We start from the raw sequence: 19,103 nt of genomic DNA, 5'->3' as shown, positions 1-19,103 counted from the left end.
AAGACTTAGTTCTCATCGTTTACTAATAGAAACTGGACGATGGTCAAATGTACCAAGAGAAGATAGGATCTGTAATTTATGCCAAGTACTTGAAGATGAATACCATTTTTTGATGGAATGTAATCTTTATAATACTATTAAAGATAAATATATAAAACGTTATTATAGACTTAGGCCTAGTATGTATAAGACTGTACAACTTTTGCAGTCCGAAAACGTTAATACTGTAAGAAACTTATCAGCATACATATATCATGCTTTTGAATTAAAAAAATTAAGAATGAGTGTAAACACGACTTAGTGCACGGTTAAATTGTATTTGAATAACGGTACTCTTTATGTTAGACGTAAAGTGTATATATGAAATACAACAGATTAATAAATTATTCGGAATAAGTTGACACACATTAACCGGATAGTATCGTTTACAACAATACATATTTATACGTACAAGCCTGATTTTGTTATTCCATAGACTATCTTTCTGTTAAAAACTTACTCTAAACTAGCAAAACATTATTGTTATTTGTACATTATGAGTACAGTAGTAACGAGAATTGCTAATCAAAATCCATGGTATCATTGTAGTGTTGTGCATAAGTCATACGGCTGATAGATATACAGTTAAGTTATAACTCATAACCGATAAAGACAATTATATTAAATTATATGAGTATAGCTGCTAAATCTGTGAATATATAAATCAATCTGTTCCGCCATACATGTATATATAAGTCATTGTATTACATTGATTTGATCACGGGTCAGGTTGGCCTATTTCAAATAATATAATATTATGTATTGTGTGATATATTTCTTTGAATATACATATAGAGGATCTGACATGAGTTGTCATTTAATACCAATTTTTATTAAACGAGTTCAGGAAAACTGTTAGTTAGCGAGCCTTTGGCGAGCTTACTGACAGTTTTCCTGGACGAGTTTAGTAAAAATTGGTATTAAATGACAACGAGTGTCAGATTCTTTTTATCACATGCTTTTTCCGGTATAAAATGGCAAAAAAAACCCTACCTGTTTCACCTGCGAGGCTGATGAGCCGAATATCACCAAGTGTTGTCATTTCCCGCGCTACATGCATTGCAGGAATGTAGTACCAGGATTTATTTAAAACAGCATATATACCCGATCGTTTTAATTCCGTTTATTTAAGAATGCATTCTCAGATGATATCCAGTAAAAATCACACTGTAAACACTTTAATTTTAACGAAATCTTTTTCTGTTATACCGGAAGTGAACATAAACATCATGACGTCATCTAGTAGATGTGACGTCATAATGTTTATGTTCATTTTCGGTTAAAATAAACTAAATTTTGGACGCTTCTAAATTTGCTTTTTCAAGATATCAAGACGACATACTTTGTTATCCTCTTAATATTTAGAAAGAAATTCAACTACTCTAACAAAACAAATATTTATTATAGAAATAAAATAAGAATTGAAGGTTTGGTATACAGGAATATTACCAATTAGCAGTTCCTTTTTGCCAATTAACTTTTTATATAAATGCGGAGCGATATATTTTCTGACCAATAGATGAAGAGCAATGTTATATTACACATGTGTAATATAAAAAAATACGTGATGGTTATATTAAACCGGAAACAAGGTGTAGCATGTGATAAAAGCATGACACGTGTATGCCAATTTTAACATTTTAACACCCTTTTCTCGTGTTATGCCTTCTTAAGGTCGTTTCCAGATCTTCTTTTGTTATTTTAAAATAAAGTTTGGTTTTAGTTGCCATAATAGTTGTTCGAAGTAACGTTTTCTCACTTTTCTAGTTACGTTTAATCATAGATTTAAACGACATTGACGCTATATTGACGCCTGGAAAGGGCTGAAACTAATGTTGTAATAACTTTTAGCCCAACACATTCGTTCTTTTTGTTTTATTTGATTGTAAGTGTACGTGTAAATTGTATGCAAAATAATATTATTTACAAAAGAGCAATAAAATATGATTAAACTAAAATCGGATACCTGTCAGGGATGACCATTGTGCCGAATCGCATTCCTTTTCGCTAGAAAGAACACGTGATTTAGTTGAAAGCAGCTGAGCCAGCAACGACTAACAACAAACAAGCTCGTATTGGGTTGACAATATAAATATTCATTCGTGACATGTCGTCTGCTTATAGAATTTGTTCGGCATCTGCCTTTATCAGGGATAATTGATTTACTAATCTTTCTGATACGAGAAAGAAAATATCTTCTGGGACGGTCGTAAAAAATGTTTCCTCGGGACTTTAAGCATTCGCAGAGTCTTTATAGAGATGGTAATTATATAAGACTGTTTTATTACTGATTTTAATCTTTAAGAAATAACTTACCTGTTCTTAAAGTGTTCCCTGAGTGAACCCTCAAGCTAGCTTAGTATAGAAAATACGGCACAGACAACTTCCTTGGTAATAATATATTATTCACTGTATTGAATGATGGATAATCAAGTTGTAAAACCTCACTTTTCGTGAAATTAGGGATACATTTGAATCTTTGTTACCGGAATCTAATCTTAATTTCCCATTAAAAGCCTCCAGGTATTATTTCGTCAATTATTGTATCGATAATACTCCATTATTTCTTTAACAAATATTTATATACATCAGGTGATTATGTGCCACAGAAAATGACAAAACATTAAAATGGTGCAGAGTTAAAAAAATACAAAATCATTTGAAGAAACATTTATTGACTCTATTAATGATGATTAATAAATAAAGGGTAATTGGTTAATTGAGATAAAATACTTTTTTTTTTAATATTTGTTTAATCTGCCACAAGCAACACACAGGAATTGTGTATGATAGTATTGATTTAGCGCTCAATACCAATGAAAAAGACGAAATAAAAAAGCGCTGTCTTGATCAAAAATCGTTAAAATAGTTGCTCCAGTAGGTTTTGTTAAAGTAATAATGTAAAGTGATCGATGTAAAAAGCAACCAAAATCTGATCTTAACGAGACCTTGCTCACATTTGACATAGAGTCCTTCAATAGTTGTACTGTATGTCCATCATACAATGTTTGTAAGACAATACATACTCTGCTACAGTTCACTTCTGGAAAGTGTTTATTCCCCATATTCTTGGGTTTTATGCAATAAAAGGGACCTTTAATAGCTGTTTGATTGTTTCCACGATGCTTTCACACATGTCATTGTTATAAGTTCTTAAGATGTAAGATATCATCATTGTAATTTCTATGGTAACTAGTTTATACTAAACTGTGTTTTGCCAAGAGAATGACAGCTTGCTTTCAACAGAAACGACATCTTGTCCATAACTGAAATGACATTTTTTTCTGGCGAACTCGTTTCTACAAACATGTAACATTGAAAAATTGATCCTTAAATGTATGCAATTAATTCATGGGTTGCTATTTTTAACACTTTGAACTGACGACGAATTTATTGTAACGACACAATCATCTCCAGAGTGTAGTTGTTTAGCACCACGATAAAATGGCCACATGTGGCTAAAGATCTACTGGATATCAGGTCAAGTTAAACAGAACATAATGTTTACTGAACTTAAGCATATACAGCTTATCGTTATAAAACCAGATGAAAAATAGCATGCATGTAATAAATAAGTAATGCATATGGATATTTTGGTAGATATAACCTAACACATTTAACAGTAATATAAATTGAGAATAACTTTTAAAATATCATACAAAATATAAAATACTGAAAATAGGTAATTTTATTAACAGAGTTTTTTTTATCAGAATGTAGTAATGATATAAATTTAATCATACTAGGATCCCTAACATACTTTTAGGCATATAAGTCTGCCGGATGTCATTATATATTTGGCAAATAAAAACAAATGAAACTCGTCTACTATTTCGTTTAAATGGCACAAAGTACATTGTCTATCCTGTATAGGGATATTGTTATGTCTACCTAGTTCAATATCCAAATTATGTGAGGACAATATGAGTTTAGCTAAAACATTTCTATATTTTAGATTATAAAGAATTACCATGTAGTTAGACCTTTGGAATATATGCTTTACTTCCTTATATAAATACAATAATGACTGTATCTCCATGGTAGCTCGCCAAGTAGTCCGCATAACCCGCTGGCTAAAAATACGAATACGAATACGAATGTTTATTTGTAATGAAAGGCCGCCAGCCCAAAATACAGACAGATTTGTGTTATAAATACATAATAACAACATGTTTATCCATGATAATTACAGATCATATCACAACGAAAATTTCAACACATAAATTGTAACTTCAAAAGTAAAATATATGAAATTATAGAAGCGTTTAAACCATTTATCATGAGATTATTATTTTACATGGCATTAACAATAATTGATCAAACATGTGTGAAAAGTGGTAAATATAATACAAAGGCACATGGAACACAAAACATAAGATATTGAATAAATATTATGGTAGATACAATTATAGTAATAGAACACAAATTGGAAGTACAATTTTAGGAAATCAATCTCTTCATGAACTCTTCCCGTACTTTGCTGCATTCATATACAAATTTTGCTAAAATAAAAATCTCTCTATCATTTTCAACAGCCATAATTCTGGTGAATAAGTGTACAGTTTCTAAATGATTAAGCCAATAAGGAGGAAACATATTTCGTCTTATTGTATCATACAAAGGACATATCAAAAACATGTGAAACTCATCTTCTACTGAATAAACATGCCGCATGTTTAAGCAAAATTGACAATATCTATATTCACGGCTAATATCCATATGACGCCCCTTTTCAATCATAAGTTGATGCCCAGAACAGCGAAAATTAGAGAAACATCGTTTATACATACTTGGCATATCAACAAACAAATAACGTTCGACATTTAAAAGCGTTTTAAATTCTCGGTAGTAAAATGCCTTTGGCGAATTGTTTATTTGTGCTTGAAGTTTTTGTAACGCACAATCTTTAATCCGGGTTTTAAATGTTTGTAAGAACGTTTTTGTATCCCCAATGTCATTTGCCAGCCATGCATATCAAAATCCATTTTCAAACAACAGTCTTTTTACGTGGGAGGCCCAATTTGTTCTGCCGTTCGAGTCTTGACTTCGTAACAGAAGGTACATTTGTCTTGGATATCTGTTTGGAGGCATTTTAACTAGTTTTTCCCAATACGATATGCATCTAAGGTTATAAGTAATTGAAATGGGTAATCGCCCACTTTCGCTCAGTGCAAAGAAGTTTGACACATTTTTATTAAGTCCACATACATGTTTACAAAACTTAAAATGAACACGTTCGATGTTCTCTGCGTATTGGAACCCCCAAATTTCTGCAGAATAACAACAAAATTGGCAATATCATGCTATCAAAGAGCTTAAATGCCTGTTTTGGCATAAAAAATCCGTAAAAGTGCTTTTGACATGAAAAGATGCTCATTAAAGCTTTTGTTGCCTGCTTTGCCAGCGTGTCCTTTGTCATCGACCACGATAACTTCGGTGTAAAATATGCTCCAAGGTATTTATAAAAGGAGACCACTTCTATTTTATCACCTTTATATGTCCAATGTTCATACTGCCTTAAAGGCCCGCCATTTCTAAAAACCATAATTTTAGATTTTTCAAGATTCACTTTCATGCCAACATTATCACAAAAAGACTCAATGTTATTTATCAACCCCTGTAGGCGTACCGCTGTATCAGCCAATCCCGAAACATCGTCAGCGTACATCAAAACAAATAACTTGTCCATTTCTTGTGATATATATATACCATTATCTGCCTTTAATTTAAAAAAATTCACAAGATCATTCATGAAAAGTGCAAAAATTATCGGTGACGACAAACATCCCTGCTTGGTGCCGATTTTACACTGAAAAAAATCAGTAAGGCCATTTTTAACTTTCACACACGCTTTCATTTGTCTATACATGGATTGAAAGATGTTCAAAAAACGACCGTTGACATTGTTTCTTGACAGGCATTGCCAGATCTTAGAGTGTATACAATTGTCAAAAGCCTTAAGGTAATCCAAGTAAAAAACATAGAATCTCCCTCCTTTCTTAGTCGTATATTTTTGAATAACAGATTGCAGATTAAATATGTTATCCACGGTCGAGTACCCTGGCCTAAAAGCGGCTTGGGATTCATCAATTATTTTATGTTTTTCACACCAGGTCGTTAGTCTTTTGGTTAAAATATTGACAAATATTTTACTTAAACTGTTTGATAAGGATATTGCCCTGTAATTATTAGGGTCTAATGTCGATCCCTTTTTGTGAAGCGGAGTAATTACACTTTTTCCCCACTCCTCGGGGAAAACGCCAGTTTCATAAATATGATTAAAAATGATTTTTAAAAAAGGCGTAATTCTTTGAGCGGTGGCTTTAAACATTTCAATACACACACCATCATAACCTGAAGCACAGTTAATTTTAAGGTCCCGTATACTTCTGTATATCTCTTCATCCGTAATGCATCGATTTAAGGAGTCAGCATTTACCTCCCTTTTTAAATCACGCAGTGTGTCATACTGGTCAGAAATATCGCTTTCGCTTCCACTAAATAAACGCTGAAAATAATTAAACCAGGTCTCACCGGAATCCATGTCACTAGAATCGTTTATTTTTACTTTTGCCTTTTTTATTTGCTCCCAAAATAATTTTGGGTTATTACTACTGTTAATCAGACTTTCGCGTTTTGTTCTCTGTAAATAAGTCTTTTTCGACGCACAAGTCGACTTAAATTTAGCTTTGCTCACTTTGTATATTTCAAAATCACTGTAATTATTTGTTACTCGGAATTTTCTTAGACGCCGTAATTTCTCGTATTTAAGTTCAGAACATTCCTCATCCCACCATTCTGGTTGAACTGAAGTGTACGGTTTATTTTGGAGACCGCATCGTTTTTTCTTCATGCAACTGCCTGCACTTTTAAACGCCATCATAAAAGCATTCATTTGCTCAGTAAAGGTCAGCTCTGTCGACATGCTTTCAAAATCAGTATAATGCATATTAAACTGTTCTAAAAACGTTTCACGACAACTCTCATCCCATTTATAATGATATGCGGTCTTCAAATTCGAGTTGTCAATTGATTTTTCTTTCTTATCAGAAATTCTCAATTTCAGTTTTAAAGGGAAATGGTCTGAAAAATCCTCTCCCCCAACTTCAAAATGACCAGCATGGCAAAAAAGCGGTGATGATGTTAGTATATAGTCTACTACACTTTTCCCGCCATTCGCAGTGCATGTGAACTCGCCCAATTTATCATCGCCCATCCGCCCGTTCAGCATATGTATATCAAAAACACAACAAAGTTCAGCAAGAGCGATACCAAATCTATTTAGTGTTACGTCTTTATTGTTTCTCTGTGTACAAAATACGTCACTAGGGTAAGCGGTTTCACCAAATATGAAATTGACGTCATCATTAGGTATATAGTCAAGTTTGTTACTGATTCTTGCATTAAGATCCCCTGCAATTAACATATACGCCGAGGGAAAATCCGAGGCAATCGCAAGCAGTTTGTCATGTAGAATTTCAATGCCGTTTACACTGACGTCATCGTAAATCGGAGATCTATCTGGTGCTATGTATGTGAACATCATTATTCAATTATGTGAAAGACCAGTAATTTCCTTTGCAACAAGTAATATTACACATTCATCAAAATTTTCATATATTTGTCTGAAATGATGGCTTATTTTGTCATTCACTAAAACCATGACGCCACCAGAGCCCCTCTTGTTTTTACAATTTTGTATTTTCGAAATACATGTGTAGCCACTTAAAAAATTATTGAATTCACCATAGTTTCTTTCCCAAGTTTCGTATAAACCAATTACATCGAATGTTTTACAGAATGTTTTAAAAAGTGTATCATTTTCATACTTCTTTAATCCCTGAATGTTCAAAGAGCAAATGTTAATATAAGTATCTTTAAAACTATGTACAATTTGACTGCATTTTGAGCTTTGACCTAACCCCTATTTTGGAATTAATACTGGCGTTTTTGTTTCAGCATTGAATTCGTATGCATCACCGTCAACTATCAGTTTGTCTTACTTAAACCTAGCGGTTTTCCCTTCTGCTATGCATTGTTGCAAAAATGGGTACAGTCCGGTGCGGGATTTTACTATTCGTTCAGGCAGATCTTCCACCACCCGACCGTTTACAGGTCCTTGCTTGCGTTTTTGTCGGAAAGCATAAAGGACTGCATCACGACAAGTGTGGAGAATCGCGTTAAAATAGCGCTTTCTTTTCTGTTCGCCAGCCTATAAGCGAAATCGATTTGCAAATCTTCCTGATTTAAATGTAATTCTTGTGAGAAAAAATCCCGTACCTTTTGTTCAGTCTGAATTGAGTTTTCTTTGTCAGAGAATGGTATACCATAAAGTTTCAGGTTATTCTTTCTCAGAGCCATATCCAGTTTATCTTGTCGTTTTTCTGAATTGCTCAGTCTCTCTTCATAAGATCTCATTTTCATTCTCACACTTCCGAATTATAGTTAATAATTGACAACACGAATGCATCAAACAAGTTGAACATTATATCAATAGAGACCTTGTTACGTTTGATGAAAGCCTTAAGTGGGATCATAGACCGCAATGCCTTGCCAGCCAGTGTTTTAGCCGCCTGCATGAAAGATCCATCATAGGAAAATACTACACCGAGATAGTTGAAGGAAATGACAGTTTCAATAACTTGATCATTGTACGTCCATATATCATTTCTAGCTAACCGACCACATTTTCTAAACACCAAAATTTAAGTCTTTTCCACATTGACAGTCACTGGGATCCGACGTACTGATCAAAATTTATTTTCATGTTTCTTTTATGCAATTCAACCTTACAAAAAACATTTTAGTTCATTTATTATTGCTTTTATTATTATAAAACAGATACAGTTCATTTTATTAAAAGCGCATTAAGATCATGTTAAAACTAACACACAATGCCTGATTTGAACAAGAAAGGTTATTTAATTATTAATTTATTCAAAGCTTATCTTAAAATATGTGTACTGAATTGCGTGCCTTATCGCGTTTTCTTACTGACAGATATGTACTACGGTTTCAAGTACAAATGTATAGTGTACTGAACCAATCCGGTTAACATCGTGCATTATCATTCATGATAGAGTCTCTAACAATCGTAATTCGTTATCAGGAATAACTGATTTCGTTTCTGAATAGTACGAGAGAGACAACAGCTGAAGCGATTGAGGTTTATTTATATAAAATCATTTTCCTGGATGTACGAGATGATTGCTAATTATCTCATCCGTTTTCATTACAACGTAGTTGGTCTGAAACATTTGGCGGTCCCTGATTCGCCAGTTTCATCCACATCCCCAGCCATTCAAAATGAACTTATTACTCTGTGTGCTGGGAGCATAATTGTTACAATCTAAGAATACCAATACTGAAGCAATGTTTTCCGATATTATAGGCAATGAAGCGCCTGATAAGTCTACAAGTGAAAAACTTTCCACCTCAGTTAGATTCGTTGGTGGATCGTTCCCAACTCCATCAGTAACTAATTTGGTCTGGAAATGAATTAAGGACTAAAAGATATAAATTGTATACACATAAAACATTATCATGAACATAAATGTATGATATATGTAATGCTTTGATGAACAAAAGTAGTATATATCTATATCATACACCCATGCTATGAAACCATTGAATGTGTGTATCCCATAAACTCTCAGCTTCTAACAGTGTAACTAATGCTACAATCATTATAATATTATCAAGAATGATTCTTATGTTAATTCTTCAATTTCCAATTGTTCGAGGTAAAAGGTTCAATTTTTAAATTGGTCGACTTACAGATATATTATGTTTATTTGTTTATTCTAGATTTTTTCGTTGATGCCCTTTAAAACAGGGATCGAGTGTCAATGCTTTTGAAACATTTTCTTACCAGATTCTGCAGCCTTTTTTGTCCTTATTTTCAACCAAGAGATCTCGGCCATAGAGAACACTGTTTCACACACTAAATCGCGCTTTGAAGGCATTTTATAAGTCCGTTCGCCCATTGCTAGCTAAGTAAATAAAACTACGCACTCTTGTCTCAACAATTAGTTACAATATTTCTGAAGATAATGATCAGTCTTGTCAATAAGATTTCATAGCAGGAAAACACAACACCTGTATTCGCCTAGCGACTGAATCAAATGTGTGTTCTTATTGTCAGACGAGATTTGCCAGATCTATGATGGGAAGTTATATGAATACAATTGCAAAGAAAACATTTCAGTATGCACAATAAATTACTACATCTGGTAAATGCCTGATCAAAACTAAAAAAACACTTTTTTTTTCTTCTTTTTGCCATTCAACTTTGTGATTTAAATTGGACATCACCATACTTCAATTTTTCTGGACCTCTTTAGGGGCCTCCGTTCCTAAAGACTACTATTCCTGTTATCCCGTCATTGACCTTCAAACCCATTTCGTCACGAATTATTTTAATGGCGTCTTGCTGCTGCTGGAGTTGAATGTCTGTATCAGCTGGATTTGCAACATCACCAGCATTAATTGCATATGACCCATTGGCGTTCACCACTTAAGTTAAGTTTAATGTATATAATTATGTTTCATGAACTGTAAAACTATAATTGTTAACATTTTAATTGACGAATAATTGAATCTGATGTGGAAAAATTATCTTAGAAATGGCCTCCACTCGTCACCGTTTTGCAAAATATCGGCTAAATAGAGGGTGCACACCAAAATCAGTCTTCGCTGGTACGTGGTACTTTGGACATACATGTATGAATATCTTAACCAATAAGATAAAAAAAAATGAAAGTTAGTACAGGCAACGCGGCATTCTAGTGAGTGTTTCCTGCAACGAAGCCAAAGCGTTGACTCTGACTCAAACCAAGGATGGTCGTAACCGGTCCGTCCATCAACTACGTATACCCGAAAACACGGTTAAAATGGTAACATTGGCATCACACGTGTTTTCCATTTTTTTATGTGTTTCAAAGGTCGTGTTTTAAAAGTATCTTTCAACATACCAAATCCAGATGAAGCCAACCTGCCCTATTGTTTTAACATTATTACCAATGGCTTAATAATATGACATGCTTGGTTGTACATCGTATACATTAAACATTCTTGTCAGCTATGACAATTGTGCTAAATCACATACATATTGGCTAGATTTAAAACCTGGTGAAGTTAAAGGCAGCTGCGGCAGCCGGTGTTAAAGCCATTAACAACGAAAAACCAGGCATTATGTTGACATCATGTTTAATCATTCTTGACATGGGTTTGCCTGTATTCTTTGTTCGGCATCGGCCATTATATAAGGTATATTGATGTGCTACTCCGTCGAGAATAACAATATCTACTGGGACAGTAGTGATGAATGTTTTCCCTGGGATTCAAGCATTTACAAAAACTTTGTAGATATTGTAATTTTAAAACTCTGTTTTATCACTGATTTGGTACTCATATTAAAATGTCTTTTTATGTAGGGGCACAGAAAAAATGTGTTTTTTTGTTTTTATTTCGAAATCAAATTACCAAAAAACGAACCCTCAAGCTCGCTTCGAATAAATAATACCTCACAGACAACTTTCCTGGTATAACATATTATCTTCTTCTATTTCTAACGATGAACAACCAATAAGAAATCAAGTTTTAAACCTTGCTTTTTGTGAAAGCAGGGGTAAATTAAAATATTTCTTATCTGAATCTTAACTTATCTTATAACTTTCCATTAAAAACCTCCAGTTATCGTTTTGTTAATTGATTTGTCGGTAACACTTTTGTATTCCCTGTGTTTTTACAAGGCATTCATCAATATGCGTTCAATGGAATTTACAAACGCACGATCATAAGATTGAATATCAAAAGTCACGTGTGTCAGAAAAGGATCAAACATTGGAGACAACATCAATACTTTAATATGGTGCAGAGTTATCAATTTATTTTTAAATTCTTTTTAAAAAACAAACAAACATTAATTAACTTTACATATGATAAATAATCTGTAAAAGGTAATTGGTTGATTGAGATTTCTAATATTGTGAAATCTGTCGCAAGCAACACATGGGAAGTCCGTATGGTGGTTTTGAGTAAGTGCTCAATACCATTGAGAAAGACGAAACAAGTCATCGATGTCTGACCAAATATCGTTTGAAAATGTTGCACTAGTAGTATGTGTTATAGTTATAATGTTTAGTGATCAATAGCCAAAACGCATACCAACATATGACCTCATAGAGACAATGTTCACATTTACCATGGGTATCCGGAGTCCCTTAAAAGTAGAACTGTATATCCATCCTTCATAGTTTAAAAACAATGCATACCCTGCAAAATTCACTTCTCGGACGTGTCTTTTTTCAGATAGAAAACACAATGTGTTTATTTTCCATATAAGCTGTTTTTTACGCAATAAAATGGAATTATTATAATTTAATCCACAATGCTTTCACACATTACTTTGTCATAAGTTCTCAAAGATGCACTTTTACTCCCAACTAAGATTTACCACAATTAATACAAATGTTTTGATATACCAAAAAGGATGAATACATGTTGAAAACAATGGTTGTTATGAACGCTTCCGAGTTAAATTTGAAAGAAAGGTGCAGAAAACATGGTATTTCTACCTTATGAGACTATAGTAGGTCACAGTAAAGCTTTTAGCACTCACCAATCATTTGATATTTTTGCGTTTTTAACTATTAAAAACATGGTTATAATATTGTTTTAATTCCATAAATGTAATTTTAGTAAGAAGTTAAAGATGTATCAATCAAAATTAATGTGTGTTATACAAGTGTATGTATTTATTTTGAATAAGAATGTCTCTAAAGGTGTAAGATGAAACCATCATGGCAATATCTTTAGCAACTAGTTAACACTGTTAAACTTAGCAATATTTTGTTTTGTCAAAGGAATGACAGTTTGTTTACAACAGAAACGGCAGCTTGTTCACAAATGAAATGCCAAGTTCTCTGGCGAACTCGTTTCTACAAACATGTAACATTGATATTTTGATCGGTTATTTAATGCATTTATATCATGGGTTGGCTCTTTGGAACTTAATACACTGACGACGACTTCTTTGTTCCGAATCAATCACCACCAGAGTACAGTTGTTTGGCACCACGATAAATTGGCCACCAGATGGCTACAGCTCGACTAAATATCATTTCAAGTTATACAGATGTATTCAAGTTATATACGTTGTTGGAAGACTAACTACCCTTGCAGGGTCTTTAATATATCTACATACGAGGTGTAAGCGGTATGTATCTAACAATCCCACCGGACTATTTGTAGGCGTTGGCCGCAGTTAGAGTATCAGTCATGTTAGGTTGTGGATCATAGTGAAGTCATGATATAACCCTAGTTAGAGGCAGGGTGTAGGTTGTGGATCATAGTGAAGTCATGATATAACCCTAGTTAGAGGCAGGGTGTAGGTTGTGGATCATAGTGAAGTCATGATAACCCTAGTTACAGGCAGGGTGTAGGTTGTGGATCATAGTGAAGTCATGATATAACCCTAGTTAGAGGCAGGAATTCACACTGGATCACGTAAAACGTCCATCCCGGTGGGGAGGACGGTTCTTCGTATCAAAATGATGATTGAATTGGACCGATACTCCCTTGGTTGATAGTAAAGTTTCCTAGAATTAGACTAGGGATCCACCACACTGAATAAAATTCATTTTCATGTTACTATATTTCTGTTAAACCTAAAAAGTACCTTTTCGTTTATTTGAAAGTTTTATTTTTATCAAACTTATTAATACCACATAAAGATAAATAATATCATTTGCGTCTTAATTTGTTCGATGGTCATCTTAAAATATATGTGTACTGAAATGCGTGCCTTATCGCATTTTACTTGCTGACAGGGTTGTACATGGTTTAAAGTAAAAATATATCGTGTATTGAACGAATCCAGTTGAAATCGTGCATTATCATTCATAATGCAGCCCCTACATATCGTAAAAAATATCTACAGTCGTTGGATTTATTTAAAGTGACTTGTTTGGTCTGGAAGTGAATTAGGGACTAAAAGACACATACGTATATGATAGCGTATATTGTAACCGTTCTACAGAAAGTGAAGGCGCCTTCCAAACGAGGCTATCTATATTCTGTAGAATGTCCAAGTGCGGTCACAAGGTCAACGTGTAAATTATGTACACTCCGAGAACATCTTAGTATCCCCGAAATGGCGGACATTCAATTATCTAGCGTAATAAAACTGTTTCATACCATCACACGGATAGAACAAGCTGTATTTAACTATAAGCTTAAAGCCCATGATTTACATATTATTTAAGCATCTACATTTTTATAAACATTTCGGATACAACACTCTTCAAGAATGTAAGTATCCCTATACAAATGCAGTTGGTTCAATTTGCGTGTAAAGCATAATTCAAACACAATACTTTTGAAACATATCGCACGTGAAATTATTCAATTGTATAAGCATTAAATATATTTATGAACATAAATGTATTCTATATGTTATGCTACGATGAACAATAGTAGTTGTATAAATATATATATATATATATATATATATATATATATATATATATATATATATATATATATATATATATATATATATATATATATATTATGCATGGTAATACCATTATACAAATAGTATCTGCTTTATATAATTAATTATAATCAGCTCAAATGATCAAATATGATACCGCATGGGAGAAAAGTGTTCACTTTCTATTTAGACGACATTCAATACTTTTGTAGCAAGATAGATTATATTTACTTTTTAATTCAATTTAAGTTCGAACAATTTTAAGATGTTAAGATTGCGCCAGTAGAATTTGCTTGATAATATAATAAACATATGTAAGAATGATCATCTCTCTTTAAACATGCAGTATAACATAAAAATAAGATATTCTTAGTAATCTGAAACAGAAAATTCGAAATGCCATACATCAACAAGACTCCGTTACATTTTTTAAATGTTAATGTTTTTGGTTTATTTAACTGTATGAAAGACGATTTTGCTAAAACACACTTTTTTATTCAAACCTGATTTTTTTATAACAAAAATAACGCAAACAAACTCTTAAAGACAAATATATATTCAAAAATACATAAACAAATCATTGTTTGGTAATTTTTAAGTTACACCCAGCCATTACTAAAGATGAATTGTAATGTTTATGTTTAAACTTTCGAGTTTTAGGCATGTTTCTGAAGTTTTTTTTATATAAATTTTGTTGTAAAATCTTTGCCAAATACGGGATTGTTTTCGAAAAACAAAAGATAGTCGGTAATATATAATCGCAAATCTGTTTGTAGATGATCATTTGTTTCGACAGGGCTCGGGTGCAAACCTATATTGAAACAATATCTTACCAGATGCTGCAGCTCTGTATGTCCTTATTTTCAACCAAAAGATCTCGGCATTCGTGAACACTATTTCACGCACTGAGTCGGGCTTTGAATGTTTTGAATGTGCTTTCGAAATCCTTTCGCCCATTGATAGTCTTAGATGCCTGCTAAGTAAATTAAGCTACGCACACAAGTAACTCAACAATTAATTGCAATATATCTTAAACGGATTTGGAGTATTTATTACTTTTGTAAATAACTCATCATCACAGGAAATCACAACACCTGTATTCGCCAGAGGTTATATCAAATGTGTGCGTTTATAGTCTTACGAGATTTGGAAGATCCTGGATGGGAAATAATTCGAACACTATATCAAAGTAAACAGCTCAGTATGCACTATAAAACCTGGGAAATGTCTGATCAAAACTATACAGCACATAAATGTTTAATCTTGCCATACCAATTTATGATTAAAGTGTCAAAAGATGGACTGTTGATTTGAAAATGAAGATAAATGAAACAAAACATATGCCATTGAAAACACAAGCAGATCAATGTTATAAAGACATTAACATATTATATGAATACAAATTTTAGATTTCTACAAACATAAACAAAATTTATATCAATCAAGCTGTATTTCAGTTTTTATCCAAAGTTTGATTTTTAAACGAGCCCTTACTAAAGTCAACTAAACGATCAAGAAGTACCAAAGTGCTTTTACATATGTGAGTGTGCCGTATTTTCAGTAATGAAATCACCATTAATATGTTGGTAGAGCCAATAGTTGTACGTGTTGTTAATCGAAGATAACCATACAAAACTGTAAATACGTTATCGTTTCAAAGATCTTTCCCTGGTGTATTTAAAGGCATAACTAAGAAATATTGCCTAAATATTTTTGCGAAAAGCTACAGAAACAAGCTCAGTAGCAAACTGTTTAAACATAAACCCGGTTTAATGGCACTGGATAAACGCCAAGGACATAGAACATAAAATCACAAACAAGAAACATGGAAGAACAGCACAAAACTCCACAAACAGCACAGTGCATACATACTATATATATAAAAAAAACTAGATATGTTTATCAAGAATTGTTAGGTACCGCCTTGGAACGGTCAGTAAATTGTAAATTTACTGGAGGTTTAAACCAGTTTATGTGCACAAACCTCACTCTTATCCCAACAATCCTTAGTAAAGATAAAACGCAAAAGGTAAATCTTATCAAAGTATGCATTAACTTGAGGAAACCTAACAATAAAACAAATAATAATAAACTTATAGATAGACCCCAAGTACTTCTATGATAAGAGATCCTAACTCTATCTGCAGACGGAGGAATACAATTCAGAGCACCTAACTTGCAAAAACTTTTCAAAAATACGATGCAGTCATTGTTTGAAACTATAAACATCACACACTTGTAATACTTGTAAAGAAATGTAAAGAACGTATTAAGTTTTTTTTAGGAACATTTGGTGTACTGCAAAAGATTTTGATCTTCGAATTGTTGGGGAAGGTTCTCACAATGTTAATACGGATAAAGTTTTCAGAATAAGTAAACAATCAATGATGCGACAACGAGTTGATCTAAGATGCTGGCTTCTGGAATATCAGAAATTCCAGAAAAAAAGTCATTTAATAGCATGCCAACAGGAAGAAAATTCCAGCAACAAGGTGCAAAGATTCGCAAGGTTACTCTTATGATCATATCTAATTCTGAAAGCATAACTCGAGAAAACATAAATCGCATTCAGCTATCGAATAAGAAGCAATTCTCGGAAAAATACGAGTGAAAGTGTCAGGCGATGGAACAAGAGTAAGCAGAAAGTCGCATTTAGAGGTGCTGTCGAACTCAAATTAAACAAGGACATTCTCAGCGCACATTATGATCTGAAACAAGAGTGTAATTGCCAGTGTTAGCTGTGATGAAACCTACGATACCGGAGATCGGGATGAGCCTCGCAATTCAAAAAGATCAGCGACTACCTACATGAGTTTGAGCAATTGATCATTGGTGATTTAGAGATGGATTTGAAAGTATTGGAAGGTGTTGGCATGAAATTTGAACAATGTATCCTTGGTTTGAACGGTAGCCTAGCAACATACTGATGTCCGTGGTGCAAGATTTCGAAAGCCAAAAGCGGCATCTTGCCTGTAGGACACGACTATTATAACGAAAATGCTATGGAAAGAAACGTTTTAACGATTGAGACAAATTGCCAAAGATATATGTAGTTTTCGAAAAACCCTTCCCATGATAGAACCATTCCACTATCTACCCGAAGAGCTGCATCTTATGTTTTGGCTTTAAAAGTTGCAAAATCGGTAATTTACATTTTAAACAAAAATACAAGCTGCAATAACTAAATATGTTAAATGTTTTTCAATTTTTCATTTTACATATATCCTATCTACTAAAGCCTATTAGAACCACCAAAAAACAGCTCGTTACTATAAGTCGGCAGGACGCAAAAAAGAGCTGAAACAACTAACAAAAGATTAGAAGAGGACAACAATTATATTTAGAATTTTCAACTGAGCGTTCCAAGGCGGAACTTTATTTATCGCGAAAGCTAATTTGATGAGTGTGTGGTTTGATTGTGGTATTGTATTCGTAAATGTGGCGTTTACAGGTTTATGGCTCTAGTTTGTTGTCGCTTGGCCTCTTGCCTCTAGACATGGTTAATGTTTTAATTTTTGATAACTGGGTTGACTCCCTGAGGGTTCCATTGTATTATTATAAATTTTGCAATGTCTTCAAAACATACATACATGTGTTCTTACATTTTGGTCAACGTGTTTATACAGTAATATAAAACGCTCGTATGTTAAATTATAATATATCATAAACAATCATATAATCAGCAAACAACATTCATTAGAAATTATATTAACTGGAAGTTGAACTAAACATTGCCTCTGGAAAAGTTTATGAAATATTTCAAATTACCAGAACAACTTTAACATCATTTAATGTAAGTTATTTTATTTCATTTCTGTCATTTTATTGCAGTATTTGTAGAAATGTGTACACAGAAGGATGCATGTAGTCCTTTTAATAGAATATCTGATACCAGTCAGCTTTTTGGAATAAAAGCAGACATCGGACTCCACACACTTTGGCCATCCCAATTGTGTTCATACCCCGATAATGACATCAACCCCGCAATGCATTCCTTAAATCACAAAAGAAGACGTCATCTTACCGGATAAGATGTCAAAATTTAAAAGAAAGCAATTTTTTGTGCATTTTTTATTGTAATTCTTCTTGGATATCATCTAAGGTTGCACTTTGTAGTCAATACCTCAAAACATATTGATTTATGTAGGGAAGTAAAGAAATAAGTTTAAAATAATCGAAGGGCGATAACTCTAAAAACCCATATAAAAAACATGTTTTACTGCACTGTACCTTTTTAACACAGTCTATATGTGAATAAAGATTGAAGTCAATACCTTAAAAAATATGGAGTTATCGAGATAAGCAGATTTGTCCCAGTTAAGATATGTATTAAAATAATCAAAGAGCAATAACTTTAAGCATGCATTATATTAAATATTGTTTCTTTTGCATTACACCATTACATAGTCAATATGTGTATAAAGTTTGACGTCCATGCCTCAAAAACATTATGGAGTTATGGAGAGAAGTGAACAAATAAGTATAAAACAATCAAAGGGCAAACATGTTTTTCTTGCACATCACTTCTCCTAAACAGAGTCAAAAGATTAATCTTAACGTCAATACC

General features: G+C 33.1%; 1 protein-coding gene across 3 annotated transcripts in view; it reads right to left on the bottom strand.

The window, feature by feature from the left end:
- LOC128242890 (short transient receptor potential channel 7-like) overlaps positions 1 to 19,103 on the bottom strand; it is a 279,075-nt gene that overhangs the window by 198,947 nt on the left and 61,025 nt on the right. Inside the window, exon 1 of one of the 3 annotated variants that reach the window (XM_052960299.1) lies at positions 9,911 to 9,951. The exons of the other annotated variants lie outside the window; for them this stretch is intronic. The gene's annotated coding sequence lies outside the window, so the exon portion shown is untranslated. Of the gene's footprint in view, positions 1 to 9,910; positions 9,952 to 19,103 lie in introns of those variants that run through there. 3 annotated transcript variants of the gene reach the window in all.

This window comes from Mya arenaria, chromosome 8 (assembly GCF_026914265.1).
Source record: "Mya arenaria isolate MELC-2E11 chromosome 8, ASM2691426v1".
In the NCBI taxonomy this organism is placed as follows: Eukaryota; Metazoa; Mollusca; class Bivalvia; order Myida; family Myidae; genus Mya; species Mya arenaria.
Note: the sequence above shows the minus strand (reverse complement) of the source record. Positions and strands in the feature narration are given on the sequence as shown.